Below are 18364 nucleotides of genomic sequence, written 5' to 3'. Positions count from 1 at the left end.
GCACACGATTTAACCATTTTGCATGAATCAACTCGCACAGACTGCTCAGATCTACTGGAGTACGTTTGGGAGCAGACATAAACAAACAACATTCGCGAGATATTTTCGCGCGAAAAATAAATATTGTTCAACATTGGACAAAAATGCATTTTTATTTTATTTTTAATGCTATTACATTGAGCAGTGATTTCACTCTCAATCTTGGTAATTATTTTCAGTAAAAAAAGAAAGAATTCACCTATTATAAGATAAAAATCACCCCATTAATGAAAGAGTGAGTGGGCCATTGACTATTAAAGAAATAGTACATGATAAACCATGAATATATTTGCATTTTTTTATTTTTCTTCGCATTGTACATGTAATTTCATACGGGGCTAATTATTTTGACTTAAAATATAAATTTCATAACGTTCCCTCCAGCCAGGGTTGGGCATATCTCGCAGATGGAAGTTTATGACGTGACATTGTCAAATACCGGTAATTTACCTCTGGGGCGTCAAAAATGTCAAAAAGTGTCAGAAAGCTCTTTACAAGGAAGCTAAGCTAAAAAGTCACAAGGGTCAAAAGTGAGAGGCACATCGGCCGGAAATTGTCAAGTTCAAACGATCACGAGGGTTATCCTTGCGAAGGTTAAACATCGCAAGGGTTATGCCTTCTTAGGGTCAAACGTCGCAAGGGTCAAACAACGGAAGCAATCCTTTAATCGGGAGGGTGAAACTAATAAGAGGGTCAACGGGGGATGCCAGGCGGTACAATTACAAGGTTCCAACGGTCATAAAGTTTAAACAAAAAAAGTAAGTAGGTTCGCAAGGGTCAAACAGGTCACTAGGTCACGGCTTAGTTATCCTGATTGACCCTTATGATTTACCTACTTTGTGATTGTTTCTTGATCGTTTGTGATTTTCCTGCTTGCCTGCGTCTTAATTTTAACTCTTGTGATTTTTCAACTTATCTCTCCTGTAGGTAGAACAATGACAAGGGTGGAATGATCATGAATTAAGAAAAAATAATCTGAAACTATTCCGTCTGGTCTTTGTTGCAACAGCTTATGATCATTTGACGCACGCAAGTAATGATTGTGACGTTTGACCCTCGCAAGTTATGATTGTCACGTTTGACCCTTGCGAGGTATAACCTCAGTGGGTATGATTTTATCGAATTTTGACCCTTGTAACTCTCACAGGCGGTATTCTCGGTAAAAATCTCCCGGTTCCCCAAGGTGCTAATAGATGGCGCCACATAGGTTTTTGACAGGTCAAAAAGCCGACAACTCGCCCGGGTAATTTACCTACTTTATGACCGGTCAAAAACCATGTAATTTACCTAAGGTAATTTACTTGCCCAACCCTGCCTCCAGCAAAAAAAGTGCCAGTGGTGGGAGACTAAAGGAGATGAGGGGAAGCGTAAGTCGACCGGAACGCCGCTTCTGGCGCTCCGGCGAACTTGTCCCCTGTTTTCTGGCTTCATCATACCTGCTTGTGGGTGCGTTTCGGAATCAACTACCGTAGCTGCAGTAAAGCAAAATTAGATAGGGTTGCAGTACTGCTACTGCTACTACGTCGATTGCGAAACGCGCCCTGTATCATACCTTAGGGGACGCTATAAATCGCTACGATGTCTGGTGGGTATCGCCTGCACTAAGAAAAATGGCCGTCCGATGGTTTATCGTTGGTACTTCAATCAATTATTTTGCCAAATCCTCAAGTTTTTCTAAAATATCACACCATCGGAACTTCGAGTACAACAATAAAAAACAATACAGGAATGAATGAGTCGAAGAGGAACTACTACTGTCAGCTACAATGTGAGCGTTTGAACAAGTTTGAACGAGTAAACCATCGGTCGTCCATCCCAAGTAGCAAACCTTGCGAAAGATATCTGAAAGTATACCAAAAAGGCAGACTAATGTCCGTCCAAAAGGTATCTTGCAGTCACACGATAACTTTTAGTTAACTTCTAGGTAATTTCTAGACACAAGTTACCTTTTTGGACAGACATTCGACAGCCTTTTTGGTATACTTGCAGATACCCTTCAGAACTGTGCTGCTTGGGATGTTATGAGGGCGATCACCACGCCACCATCGGTACATAGCGGTCCCAATATGTCTATTCGTGATCGCAACGTAGAAGTGGGAGCCACCAAGTGGTCTCTGACCTAACTACCTTTGGCGGGCAACCAATGGGAGTCTGATGACTGAACCAATCCCAAGTAGCAAACCTTGCGAAAGATATCTGAAAGTATACCAAAAAGGCAGACTAATGTCCGTCCAAAAGATATCTTGCAGTCACACGATAACTTTTAGTTAACTTCTAGGTAATTTCTAGACACAAGTTACCTTTTTGGACAGACATTCGACAGCCTTTTTGGTATACTTGCAGATACCCTTCAGAACTGTGCTGCTTGGGATGTTATGAGGGCGATCACCACGCCACCATCGGTACATAGCGGTCCCAATATGTCTATTCGTGATCGCAACGTAGAAGTGGGAGCCACCAAGTGGTCTCTGACCTAACTACCTTTGGCGGGCAACCAATGGGAGTCTGATGACTGAACCAATCCCAAGTAGCAAACCTTGCGAAAGATATCTGAAAGTATACCAAAAAGGCAGACTAATGTCCGTCCAAAAGATATCTTGCAGTCACACGATAACTTTTAGTTAACTTCTAGGTAATTTCTAGACACAAGTTACCTTTTTGGACAGACATTAGACAGCCTTTTTGGTATACTTGCAGATATCCTCCAGAACTGTGCTGCTTGGGAATGATGGGTGTCAACCAATAAGATCACCGAAAATTCAGAGATCTCATTGGTTGCCCGCCAAGTGTAGTTAGGTCAGAGACCACTTGGTGGCTTCCACATCTACGTTGCGATCACGAATAGTGTTAATCGGACCACAATCGGACTTAAGTGGCTTGATAGCTCACAGATAGCGCTTCAAAATGCTCTTTATTGCAGGAAAATGTTTTAATTCAAGTAGGTGGTCTAATCAATTTAATCTAGGGGCCGAGAATTAAGTCATACACCTAATACTTATCCAAATATGAAAATTGAACAGGTGATGAATGGAGACACATTGTTTTCATCAATCATATATAGTACAAAGAGATTGAATATAAATAATCAATTTTCGAGAAAATATAGAAAGGAAAGAAAGAAAAAAATGTGGAAAATATCGCACGGTGGCGTTCTCAAAAATGGCTGTTGCGTAGGCCACTAGCGACTGGGGCCCCTAGGCTGCCCCTAAGCTTGTCCATCATGTTCCCTAGGTTTGAAATTGATCAAATTTCTGGAAACATTATTGTTTGGCATTGAATTAATTTTTTGTAAAATTCTGAAAGGGGAAAAATTTATTACCATTCTGTAAAAATTACTTCTACAGTAAAAAATTGATTATTATCAAATTATTTATAAATAAAAAATCGTGGTTTTCGGAGATTGAAATTTTTCAATCATTTTATGTATCGTCTTTGGAAAATCCACTTTCTTTTTCTTATAAAGATTTATAAAGTGTCCTTTGATAATTATGAGTAAACAGCAATTAAACTGTTGAAGAAAATGATAATTTCATGGACAGTTGAGTAGTCATTTTCAGGAGAGAGAAATTCACTCAATTTTGAGAGGAAAAAGACATGAAATGGTAAATTCAACTGAAAATGTAATAGAATTCGATGTTTTTCAACTACATAAAGATAAGAACTCCCCAAGTTACTCCGAATTTTTGATTGATTGCATGAACAATTAGGAATATATTCAACTGAGGTATTTTGATTTCTAATACTTTTTATGAAGTCTTGAAGTGAAATTTGCAGTTTCTACTGATTTTTTCCATCAAATTATGGATTGTGAATGACGAAATTCCTTAAAATATTAGTGAAAGTGTTATTACGGGATTACGGGATTACAAGTTACAAAAAGTAAGCCGTAAATTTCATCCAAAAATTTCTAACAGTATATTGCTTACACAAAAGTTGGCGTATGATCAAGAATGAAACCATAAAAAATATTATAGGTTGTCCATATCATACCGATAAAATTACTTCGTGCATGATGTTCGAAAATAAATCGACGGATCTGAGGAAGTAATTATACTTAGAATCTTATTTACTGTCTATAGGAATTCAAAAATTGCCAAATTATTTTTTAGAAAAGTCGAAGATGCCAGAAAAATGGGTATAATCAATCGCATAAACGTTGCGGCAGTGGCAATGTTATTATCCTTACTAAAAGTCTTCATCAAAAAAAGGCATGGGTGGTAACTCGAATCGAAAATGAAAACTTGAATATGAATACGAGCATCGCCTTGCAACGTATTTTCATGAAGTAAAAAACAAACGAGAATTCAATACCATTCTATAAAACATGAATTCTGAGATGCGTAAAACCAGCTTTGACTCAATATTTCATAACAGCAGAGAACAAACATGATGATATTAATGTGATGTTATATGAATCATTAAAATGAATTTCAGATTCACATTTAAGGATGGAACCGAAGTCAAACTGTCATTTCAAATTTTAATTTTTGATTTAGTACTGAAAATATGAGGTGACGATATTTTTGGCACGGAATTATATTGATTAATTCAACAACAGAGTAATTAAATTACCGCATCGACTATAACGAAAAAAATTTATTACATTGTTGACACGTACTGTTATCCGAGTATTTACAAACATTCAATTCCAGAAATGAACTCTCTAAATTATGTTCGAGCGGAAATTGCATTGTAATTATGATTAAATTCTTAATGGGTGCATAGAGAAATAGAAGATAATATCAATATCAAATAGTTGATTGCAATATAAAAATTTGATTTGAAGTTATGACATATTATTTCCATTGGTCATATTGTTTTTGGTATAAACATGATTATAACATCCTGGGTAAGACAGTCTTTTAGATAAACTTGAATTAGGGAGTTTTCGCAAAACTAAAACACATGACAGGAGGGCATCATCCACTCCATATGCTGAAGACATTGAACAGATATGGCAAATGAATGCTATCCTTCTCTGATCCATTGAAGTGGGTGGTCATCTGGCGGTATTAGTTTGTGGATCGACCGAAAAACTCTGCAATTAAATAACTAAAATCAATTAAATTTGAGGTATCTCTTTGACTATCTCCCAAAAGATAACGTTTTGCATAGACATGAGACAGTTTTATGGATATCTAAAAGAAAACTCGAAAGTGTGCTCCTTGGGGCATTTGAAAGTGTCATAGTAGCGCACGAAGGATGTGTTCTCATGTGAACTTAAATTCTACTTAAATTCTTATTCAATATATGAACGTTCTGTATCTAATTAGGCTGTATTTTTGATTTATGAAGCAATTATGATTGTTCAAATCATTTAGGTCAGAGGAAAATAGAATTATTTAACTTTCTTAAGATACCCCTGGCGGATCGATCGATGGCTACTCGATGGGGACTCGATAGGAGATCGACTAGTGCACTTGGTCGATGGTCGGTCGATCGTTGGTTAATCACTGGATAGATGGTTAGTCGATTGATGGTCGATCATTGGTTGATTGCTGGTCGATTGTTAGTCGATGATTAGTCGATTAACGGTCGATGGTCAATTGTTGGTCGATTGCTAGTCGATCATTGGTCGATCGTTATTTGATCACTAATCAACCAATCAAACCGCCATCGACTAGCATTCGACTGAATGCTCAGCTCGACCCTCATATCGAGTGATCCATTAGGGACTTCCTCACTCGCTTATACCGGGTAAAAATTTTGCAATGTACTAAAGATGCAGAATTTGGATCATATGTTCTTGAACATATTCGGAAACAATTCCCAAAATTTCAAGTATCTTTTCCACGCCAATTTTTGAGATATGCATCGTCAAAAATTGAAAACATACCAAAATTGAATGTTTGATGATAGCTATCTCAAAAATTGGCGTGGAAAAAATACTTGAAATTTTAGGAATCGTTTGTGAATACGCTCAGTATTTCTACTAGAATTCTAATGAAAAATTCTATTTGTTTTTTGCGCTGATTCTTTTGGATATTCGATAAGAAAACGTTAATAGATTTCTAATTTCTCTGAGAAATTTTCTTTCGATTTTTTCTATATTTTTTCTATAAGAATGCTTCGGCAGCAATTTTTCAAGTCTTTTCCACTCGGATTCTGTAATGCAAAACAAAACAAAATCCAGCAGAAAATTTGTGCCCAATAATTATAATAGAAAGAATCTCTAGAGAAAAATTCGAACAGAAAATGGAAATCTATTGACTTTTCCTTATCGAATACCCAATAGAATCAGCGCAAAAAACAAATAGAATTTGTCAAGAGAATTCCAATTGAAATTCTCTAGAAACCTTATGGAATTCCTATAGAATTCTAGTAGCATTTTCTAGGGAATTCGCTAGGTTTTTTATTGAATTTTTTCAATACATGCGGTGATGTAATTTTTGCAGAAAAAAAATTAAACGCTTTTGTGAAAGTATAAAGGAGAACAAAAAAGGTGGCGAGCACTAAAAAATTATTGGTTATGAGAACTTTAATCATTACTGTTTTGCACTCGGAACAGAATTTTGATAATAATTATAGTTAGAACATCATTCAGTGAGCACAGAAATTCAGAATTGGTCAATCACTTATTGAAATTGAACAGATGATGAACTGATAAGCATTGTGTCCATTAATGTTAATACTCAGTTTAATAAGACGACGATAAATCATCAATTTTTCAAAGAAAAACAAAGAAAAAAATTAACCACGACATAATGAAAAATATCAACGTCGCAGCCGCGGCGGCGTTAGTGCTATCCCAAAAGTTACGAAAAGTCTCGCTTTATGCGTGAAAATCTATAGACGAAAAGGGACTTGTCTAAGCACGTTTTGCAATAAATACTATTAGACATTCGGTCGCTACGCTTGGTTTCAGACTCATATGATTTACCGGCAAACTTCACCCTTGTTTGATACCGCGCTACACACCAGCTTATGTCAAAATATACGATGTGTTTATCGTCTGCTATTTAAAGATAATCAGGCGAGGAGGAAATATAGGAGGTGAGGCGGAGGGGTTTCTATTGTTTTCCCGCAGAAAACCAATCGCTGAACAAAAAAATTTTTTCGTAAGAAGACCCGATAAACCGCGATTCTTCATCACAAGGTCCACAAAGTATTTTCTGACGAATGTGGCTTTGTAGGCCGAGCCGAAGGCGAGGCCTCGCCTTCGGCTCGGCCTACAAAGCCACATTCGTCAGAAAATACTTTGTGGACCTTGTGATGAAAATAACTATTTTCGTGTCACAGCGCCTGAAAAACGCCAATCTCGTGGCGCGCAGCGCCATTTAGACACCTCGCCATGGAAAACATATCACCCTCCCCCAAGTGCTTGCCATCCTCGCCTTCAGCTTGGAAGACAATGTTGCACGTGGGGGACGGTGATCTGTTTTCCAAGGCTTGGGCATGTAATATACTATTCTCATTCGGATTCAAAATTCAGGCAATATTAGGTAGTATCTCCGGTTAAAAATTATTTTTGGAGCTAATCAAATTTATTTGTATCTGTTCTATGCATTGAATGGTTTTCAGATTGTTTTTTTTTAATAAATGAAAAAATATTAATCCATGCGAGAAAGTGGCAACATCGTCGGTATCTTTTTTTTTTTCATCAGGAGCTGGTACCACTGGCTTGAGAGAGCTCCAATCACAATAGAGCTACGGGACACCCCCAGTTTTCAACCATGTACCGACTACTCTCGTCCTAATGCATAATTCTTTTTTTAGACAATAAAATATGATCAGGGAACGTCAAGTAAGCAATTTCCAATCAATTTTAGGCACCGCAACCCGCTCAAATTATTCAATGGGGTAGAGTATGGCAGTGATGCCAGATGAGGGCGAAAGTTCTACGCGTGGGATTTTCGTGCGCAGCTCTCCGGCGCATGGGATATTCGTGCGCAACTCTGCCGCGCACCCACTGCCATTGGCCATACACAACTCCCGCAGTTGAAACCCGGCGAATTTTATGTCAGAATAGTATATTTCAGCACGTGTGGGGCAATTTCAGTAATTACAGCATGAGCCGAAGGCGAGTGATGTAAGCACACATGTTAAGGACGAAATTTCCCAACAAGTACTGAACAAAATTTTATGTCACGAAGCCTGAAACCGGTTGAATTAGACACGAGACGCGAAGCGTCGAGTGTGTAATCCAGCCGGTTTCAGGCATGAGTGGCATAAATAATCTTTCGAACCGAAAACAAATGAATATGACGAACTAAAAATTAAAAGACCATTTTTACAGGATTCTACGTGTTAATTTATTGATTAATGGCCCTTATTCCTGATTTATTAGAATCCACTTAAGATCTGAAAACTTGAAATCGTCTTTCAACTAATCAGATTTTTCAAATTTTAAGGATATTAACATGTTTGAACGTTGCATTTCCTTGTGACCCTATATTAACTTAACGTCAAACTTCATGAGAATCACAAGGCAATGGTCAAATTTCACGAGGGTCACACGGAAATGATTAAATTTCACGAAAATTGAATGTTACGAGGGTCAAATATCATAAGGATCACGAAGATCACTAGGAGAAGGTCAAATTTCACGAGGGTTAAGCTTCACGAGGGTCACAAGGAGATGATCAAATGTCCCGAGGATCAAACATCACGAAAGTCACAAGGGAATGATTAAATTGCCCAAAGGTTGAATATTGCAATGGTCAAACTTCACGAGGGTTAACCATCACGTGGTTCACAAGCGGAAAGTCATATTTGATGAGGTCACGGGGGTCACGAGGGGATGGCCAAATTTCACCGGGTTCAAACATTACGCGAGTCACGAAGGTCGCAAGGGGAAAATCATGTTTCATGAGGGTCACAAGGGAATGGTCAAATTTCACCAGGGTCACGAAGGTCACAACGAAAAGATCACATTTCACGAGGGTCAAATAGTCCATATGCTAGCCCTGTTTTTGTATGCACTACGAAATTAGGTAAATGCTTAATTGTTATACCATTATATCATGGAAACGGGTGCGGATAGGGAAAGAGATTTCAAACTAAAATCTGTTTTTCATGTCAAAATACACATTCTTTGTCTCAAAACATTTTTCCCTAACTATTATAGATAAAGAGTTATGTGGGGTGGGAGTAGAGCGGGCGGCGCGTTAGCTCGCGATGTGTCGGGGCGCTCCGATGCGTATTTCGGGAAACTCGATAGAGATGGAGAAAAATTGTTGAGATGAAAAATGTTCGCCATCATATTTTACATACAAGTATGTTTTTAAAATTTTTCTCTACACCTAGCCGTTAATGGAATATTTACGCTCTTTCGCTGCATTATGAGGCAAATTACATCCAACTTTTTTGTTTAATACCGTTTCGTGAGTAAATGGTTCAAGATACGAAAAAAATTTTAGCATCAAACTAGTTCACTCATAAAAAATACATACATTTAATGTTGTGCCGTTTTGTCATATCTCCATTATTTGCAGAGGTATAGCCCATTAAGTAAGAGTGCGGGCGATCTACGCACTTACCGCCGACACCTCGCGCATGGGCTAATGCACCGCCCGCTTCGCCCCACCCCCGATTACTCGTTATCTATCATAGTTATGGAACAAAGTTATACAACAAAAAATGTGTATTTTTATATTTTCTAAATTTTTTGTTTGAAACTTTGTTATCTATCTGCAACCGTTTCCGTGATATGATGGTTTAAACATTGAATTGTTATAAATAAGAAAACTTGACTACAACTTGCAAAACCCGACTTCGGATTCAGATTCAACATCACCGGCAATGTAAATTCCAATAATAACATTTATTCAATTCGGTTGTGCATAGAGAAACAGGGCTAGCGTAGGAATTATTTGATCCTCGTGAAATTTGACTATCTCCGCGAGACCCTCGCGATATTTGACTCATGTGACATTTGACGATCCTTTGGTGACCCTTGTGAAATTTGACTATCCCCTTGTGACCCTCGCAACGTTTGACTCTCGTGAAATTTGGCTATCCCCTTGTGATCTTCGCGATGTTTGACTCTCGTGAAATTTGACCACACTTTTGTAACCCCTGTGACCTTCGTGAAATTTGACTATCCCATTGTGACCCTCGTGACATTTCACTCCCGTGAAATTTGACTACCCCTTTGTGACCCTCGAGATGTTTGACTCTTGTGGAGTTTGACTATTGCAACATTCAACCTCCGTAAAATTTCATCATTCTCTTCTAACACTTGTGACGTTAGACAGTTGCGAAATTTGACCCTTCTGACATTTAACCCTTGCTCCATTGATCACGAGAAGTTCGATCATTATATCGTCTAATATTTATTAACTTTTTTTAAAACATTTATTTCTTCTCAATGTCCATTGAAGCAAGTGGAATAAAAAGTCGTTGTCGATCGAATTCAAACGAATTAAACGGAGCGCCAGGCGTTCGGCGCCCTCAAGGCTACGCTGTGATACTCGAGGGAGGAGTGGAGGACCTGTGGGACTCGCGCCTGGCATCACCGCCGTTTTATTTATTATATTAACAATTTAATTGTTTAAGTCGCCCTAGAAGCCAAACTGTTGGAGATAAACAAAAATTTTACAATTATAAATTATTCAGAATTTAATAAGGAATAATTTTGGTATTTAATGAATTTTATGTATCTTTTGTAGATTCTGAGATATGAGCAATAAACTAGTTGCGCGAACCGACACAGCGCTCTTATAGGCTCGCCGCACGCCGCAAGCGAAGAGCACTATGTCGGGTCGCGCAACTAGGTTATTCCTCATATCTCGAAATCTACAAGATGCTTTTCGTCAATTTCACATATCTCTGTTAGATTCCGAGATATGAGCAATGAAAGAGTTGCGCAACTCAACAGAAGATTTTCAGGCCCACTACGCGTCATGCGTAGAAGCAAGTGGAGAGCGCTGTGTCGGGTCGCGCAACTCGTTTATTGCTCATATCGCAGAATCTACGAAAGGTACGTAAAATTTATAAAAAAACAAAAATTATTCCTTATTAAATTCTGAATAATTTATGATTTAGAAATTTTTGTCTATCTCCAATAGTTTGGCTTCTATGGTGATTTAAACAATTAAATTGTTAATAATAAATGGAACGGTGGACTGAAAAAAAAGTAATGACAAATTCAGAATCAGCGACCAAAAAAACATAAGTTCCATGAAACTAGGCGACTCCGAAATTGATACAGGATCAGCTCCCGCGTATCACCCTCGGAGCATACTCCACACCATTGAATAATCCCAGAGGGGTTGCGGCGCCTAAAATTGATTGGAAATTGTTTACTTGACGTTACCTGATCATATCTTATTATTTAAAGAGAGAATTACGCATTAGAACGCGAGAAGTCGGTTGGTCGATTTAGAAACGCTTTTTTGGGGGTGTCCCGCAGCTCTACAACGCTTCATCGTGCTCTCTCAAGAGACGTGTAAATTGACCGCGCTACCCCCACCCGATCAGTACTTGGGACGTTGCTGCTCGTTTGGGCTGCGTGCGCAGAAATTTCATTTTTCAGTACTTTTTTCGCAATTATTAACAAACTATGCTCCTAGGCGACAATCCTTTTTTTCCATCAGTAAAAGATCCGTGATCATCGCCAGGCTTTTTCTTTGTTTTCTAGGCTCAAGCCCATCTCCCTCTTCCATGAACCATAATGTTGTAAACTCATTGGAAAGCTTATTCAATAAGCTTCAAAATGATACCTGACTCATCCAATTCTGATCATTTTTCATTTAGTTATGACACTTTTAGGCTGAAAATAAATTTTTACGTTTTACTTCAAAAATTAAGCTTGGTTGGAGTTTTTGATCCTTCCAAGTGGACTAGATCAGAATATCTATATATCATTTTGAAGAACATTTATCAGTCTTTGAAATGGGGTATGATAAATCTCATTTGACAGAATTTCCATTGAGTTATTGCAGATTATTTTCATTTTTTACGTTATGTCACACTCAAAAAATGACACTTTTTGCCATTTATCGATTCTTTTGAGTTGACCAACGGGGACAAATCACACATCAATTTCTAGGTTTTATCGAGATCTTCAAAATGATACCTCATATTAGCCATTCCATCCACTTGATTAATCGCTATAAGCGGTCATTTGGCAATTTTAGCATGTCACGTTTTGAAAATTTTCATGTTTTTCTTCTTAATGACGTAATTGTGGATATATTTCATGCTCAGATCAAAATATATCAAATTACCTTGAAATTGATCACTAAATTATTTGATTGAGACAAATTTTCATCAACTTATGGTATTTTTTATCCAAAAATTGAATTTTATGATGTTTATTTTAAATTTAGCTTAGTTTGAATTTTTCTATAATTAGTGGTCAAGTAAATTAAACTAATCATATATCTCTTTGAAGGGTATTTACTATTCTTCAAAATGGTGCCTGGTAATTATGATTTAATTGCATTTTCATCAAATTATAGGAGATTGTTTTCATGTTTTGTGTTATGTCACACTCCAAAAATGATACTTTTTACCACTTACTGATGCTTTAGACGTGACCAACGAGGATATATTATATGTCAATTTATAGATCTCATCGAGATCTTCAAATTGATACCCCATATTATCTATTTAATCACCTAGATCAATGGTCATAAGCGATAATGTGGCGATTTTGGCATATCTCGTTTTGAAAATTTCCATGTTTTTCCTCTCAATGATGAAATTTTCGTAGTTTCTGTTCAAATGTCTGGAGATGTTTTATGCTCAGGTGAAAGTATATCAAAGTATCTTGAAATTGACTTCTGAATTATTTGATTAAGGCAAATTTTCACAAACTTATGGGAGTCTTTATCCAAAAATTGATTTTATAATGTTTTTTGCAAATTCACATTAGTTTGGATTTTTCTATAATTATTGGTCAAATAAATGAAACTAATCATATATGATTTCGAAGGGTATTTACTATTCTTCAAAATGGTGCCTGGTAATTATGATTTAATCCAATTTTCACCAAGTTATCGGAAATTGTTTCATTTTTTGCGTTATGTCCCACGCCAAAAATGACAATTTTTACCACTTATTGATGCTTTAGACTTGACCATCGAGAATATATTATACGTCAATTTATGGATCTCATCGAGATCTTCAAATTGATACTCTATATTATCCATTTAATCATCTAGACCGAAGGTCATAAGCAATAATGTGACGATTTTGGCATGTCACGTTTTGAAAATTTCCATGTTTTTCCTCATAACAGAGAGATTTGCTCGATTTATGTTCGAATCGGTTTCTGGCATTTATAGAGGCTGTAGGCTTGACGTGTTTTGAGAAAAATCGGTTTCAAAGTCGGTCAAAAAATGAGTATTAGGGTCGATTTGAGGATTCGATTTGAGGATCGTTATCCGTCGTGAAGTTGTCAGAAGAAAAAGTGTCAGTTCTATTTGAAATGTGTATATGATGAAAGAATAATCAGGTTATGATGAATTTGAATATTTTTGATCAATGGTTTGTTCGAGCTTACTAGAGTGGTAAAAGAGTGTAATAAGACAGCGAGTAGATCATTAAAGTGAACGCCGATAGGCCTCAATATCTTCACAAGGAATGAAATTAATTGTATCATGAAGATTTCTTCAGGAACAATAATGGTTAAAAAAAAAATTAGTTCCATGTTTCAATTTGCTAACTTACAACAATACATTATTGAGTATTAGTGAGTATAAACAATTCATTAGTTCCAATTAGTGAATTGGAACTAATTGGAATTTGGAATTAGGAGATAATTTTGTGAAGTGGTGTTAATAGCATAAAATGAATTACTAATGTAAAGTAATAACTAATATAGTAAAAAAGTGAGAGTAAAGGAGTGAAAAAAGTATCAGTACCAAAATCACGCATTTTAGCTAGCGCGCATCCCGCCTAGTCACTCGAAAAATCATTGATCACATGTTCTAAATGTGTCTAAAGTTTCATGACTTTGGCTGCATTTTTTCCTTGAGTTTTGCAGTCTTTTTGATTTCTATAAGATCACGGGTTAAATGGTCACTTTTTTCAAAAATTCGTAATAAATTAACCATGCTCCCCAGCAGTCTGAAACTTTGCACACGCCTTTTCCATCATTTAAAGAATACGTAAAAAAAAAGAAAAAAATGGCTGCTTTTTTTCCAACCCTTCCAGCTCGCCCGATTATCCTTAATAATTTTTCCTATTATTCACACTAAAATGAATATATCAAATATTTTTAATTCATACACACAATTTTTTTTTTTTATTAACGAATGGGGTTGTGACCTTTCCCCCCGCCAAGAACCACCGGGAGCCGGCCATAAAAACTAGACACGAATAGACGTACTGACCGATGTCACCAAAAATGAAGACTACTGTCGGACTGACGAGTCCGTTCCCTTCGTTTTCAGAGGTGGGAGATGTGGATGTGCGGGGAGATTAGCCAAAGTGGGGGTAGCTACGAAGGGAATGGACTCGTCAGTTGGTCTATACAGTGACCAAAGGAAGTTGTCACCGGTGAGACCACTATAGTCTTCTGTGTCTTTTTATGTCGCTACGAATATGTTTGAATACTGGAGCGACTAGGACCACAAAGGGAAGACTCGGAACGATCAATTTATCGACTCAGGCCGCCGAAGCCCGCCGCCAACTATTGGACATACCGGAGGTAATGTAGGTCCGCCCACGTATGAAAAAATGCTATAGGATTTCCTACAGGATATCCTGTAGGAAATCGTATGGAGAATTCGAACATTTCCTATAGGATTTTTTTGATAGGGATTTCTATCGGATTTCCCACAGGATTTCCTATAGGATTTCCTATAGGATTCCCTATAGAAGTTCCTATCAGATTTATGACCCTAATCCTGACCCTTGTGACCGATTGGTTTCGAGTCTCAATTTTGTGTATTACTTTTTATAGAAAATCCTATAGTGAATTCTATAGGAAATCCTATAGAAAATTCTAGAGGAAATCCCACAAGAAAAATCCTATAGGAAATGTTCGAATTCTTCATAGGATTTCCTATAGGAAATCTTATAGGAAATCGTATAGAATTTTTTCATACGTGCGATGTTCGGTCGATTTGTTTCATCTTGTGTAGGTTATGACATCGACGCATTCGACATTAACATTTTAGTTGTTCATGTTCCAGTCCAGAGAATTTCCAACCTTATATAAAAAGGAGATGTCACACGTTTATTCCTAAATGTTTGAAAGAGAAATTCCATACATGATGATGATACTGATTTTGTTGATAACGTTACTGATGGTGCTGATAATGTTGGTGTTGGTGATTTTCAACAGAGTATGTATTGATTCTCAATTGAAGTTCTCATGAATTTCGATGAATTTTTCAAGGGCTTTTAATAAAAGTTCAATAGATTCCTATGGAAACTGCTGCACTGTTTAATGCAAGTTGTCATAGTTTTTGCCGTATCTCCTATTGATTCTCAATGGCAATTTCCATCACTTTGCAATAAAAAAAATGATGGATTTTCACCAGAAATTTTCATCGCTTTCCACGAATTTCTCCTTAGTAATACTATAGAAATACATGAAGAACATATTGATGCCAATTAACTTGAATAATAATGTGATGAATCACATAAAATCTGTCGAATTGTCAGGCGCGCGAAGCGCACCTTCAACATCGTATAATAAAAAAGATACGTAAACTGGTGTGATGACTTCCCCAAATATGCAATTTTGCATCGAAAATTAATGTAGGTGCTTAAAATCTAATATGTTTCTGTTACTTTTCAGTGGAATTTTGTTTGGCCATGGTTACGACCAGATATTTTATTTGCTTCGAAGGTATTCACCTGAAGATATTATATGAACAGATGACCATATTTATATTCAGTTTCATTTTGCGTCAATGTTAGCGTATTGCTAGAGAGACATCAAGGGAATTCTAGATAAGTAATAAATGACACCGTGCTGTTTCTGTTTAAAATAGTTTCTTATATATTTTTCTTTCTCCAATTTCAAAATTATATCTCTTGAATACATCATTCTTTGTAATAAAATTTTTGCCTGTTTGCCAAGCCGAAAAATTTATATTTCAAGTCATCGATAGTTGTATGGACATGCGAATAGATTTTTTTTTTACAAAACTTGCTTTTCTGATGACTCACATTGAGCGATACATTTGATTAATATAAATGACAACCTGTAGGTGATTAAAATTTTTATTGTAAACGCATACTTCTTTCTAGTGATATGAATTGATATTTATTTTAGGGACTTTTAGTGAAAAGGTTGCGCGTCTTCGTAAAGCTTGATTATCACAATTTGAGCAGTTTTGGAAAAGGAAAAATTCAAAAGTCCATGGGACTCCATTATGAGGGGATCGTTGAGATTTGAAAGTCTTCAGTAGAGCTAGGGACCCATTAAGCAACACTTGATATATGATTGGATATGTTGAAAAGTGGAAATGATGAAATGATGATCCCGATTTTGCTCGATACATCAACGAAAAGACATGTTTTCCATGTTTTGCTTCTGAAGGGAGGCTGTGTAATTGATCAAATTTTAATGTCCACTTTTTTATGTTAGGGTAACTAAATATGGTCTAAAAAGTCCGAATATACGATTTTTAGATGGCCTCTGTAAGTATGATACGTATGTATGTATAGATGGGTGTATGATCAATCGAATTTCATGGAATGTTCTATGAATATAGACTTTAATAAGCTCTATTCATTGACGCCAATTGAAGTTTAATTTTTCATATGATTTCGAAAAAATTCATATTTTTCCAAAAATTGATTTTCCAACGATCCCTCAAAAAATTTTCATCAAAATGAAATTAGTCATGGTTCAAACAATTGATAACAATATCCCCTTGATTCGATCATAATCTGATGGGGGTCGTATAATTCGTTGTTGAGTTACAGCACATTGTTTATGTGATTTGAAAGAGAAAAAGGGCTTTTTTCATCATTACTGAAAAAATCATCAACAATAGTAATTGAATCAGAGCTTGAAAAGAATAGTTCAATGCCCTCTTAACCCTCGATCACTCGCGCTCGGCCGCCAGCCCTCACCCGTCGCACGGTTAACGCAACATCGCTAAATTAAACCGAGTGCGCTGTTGCCACGGTAGCGCTTACCGCTGTGTACGCATTTCACGTGTGGCAATGAATGTAGCAACACTGTATTCGCACCGGATGGCGCGGCGCCGCTTTTCTGTCCGTTCGACATCTTCTTTTTTTAGCTAAACAAATTTTCTGAGGAAAAAAGGGACAACGCAAATGCTCAATAAAGGATTGAACTAGGAGTTCTAATTTTTTCAGAATTTTTAAGCATCGAGAAACACGCTAAAATATGAAAAAACGAAAACGGGCGGCGGGCGCTCGCTTATTGAGCGAATAATCGACGATTAAGGGGATATGTTGGTGAAATTTAAAAATCTTCACTGAGCCTTGGGAACCATTCAATCCTCTTTGGAACCATTGACAAGTTTGTGATATATGACGGAATATGGGAATAACTGGGGAAAATCACGGATCGATTCTGCCGGGTAGAACCACGAAAAACTTCATTTTTTGCTGCTTTACCTTCAAAATGCTCCTTGAGCCGTAATTTTCATACGATTTTACGTATGAAAATTACTCCAAAGAATGAAGTTGAGCATCCATTTTACTTAATTCCCAATAAATCATGAGTAAATGAATTTTGAATTCCATAAATTTTTTGCGTCTCTAGCGTAGGAATAAAAATTCATTGTTTTTAGTAATTGAACATTGTAATCATGCGTAATCAAATTTTTACGAACAAAAAAATGGCGGGTAGAAGCGAAAAGGCGAGTTCAAAAGAAAATTTATGAAATTCAAAATTCACTTATTCATGATTTATTGAGAATTAAGTAAAATGGATACTTAACTTGATTGTTTGGAGTGTAACGAACATTTAAGAAAAAGCTAAAATCGTATGACAGGGACAAATGGAGTTTTCGTGGTTATACGGGGCAAAATCGATCAGGTCCGCGATTTTCTCCAATTGTTCCCATAATCCGTCATATATCACAAACTGTTCAATGGATCCCAAAGCTCAGTGAAGACTTTTCAATTTCATCAATGTATCCCATTAATCAAGTCGAAAAATGGTGAGAACAGCGTCATTGCTTATCAAGATACACAATACCGTTATGGGCTTTTTATATAAATTCTATCTCTCTTAAACTCAGGTAATAGTATATTATATTAAATAATTATTCATATTAATTCATGGTCCCCACTAGCTAACTTCTGACAGAACCTGAGTTAATCTCTGGCTAAATCCTGTGTTAATCTCTGAATAAACCCTTATTAAATCCCAGCTATACACTGATTAAACCTTAATTGAACCTTGATTAAACCCGAACTAAAAACGAATTCGAGTCTGGAG

The sequence above is a fragment of the Diachasma alloeum genome, unplaced genomic scaffold, assembly GCF_001412515.2.
Source record: "Diachasma alloeum isolate Michigan unplaced genomic scaffold, Dall2.0 Dall_scaffold_00445, whole genome shotgun sequence".
Taxonomy (NCBI): Eukaryota; Metazoa; Arthropoda; class Insecta; order Hymenoptera; family Braconidae; genus Diachasma; species Diachasma alloeum.
The sequence above is the reverse complement of the archived record's forward strand: the minus strand, read 5'-3'. Positions refer to the sequence as shown.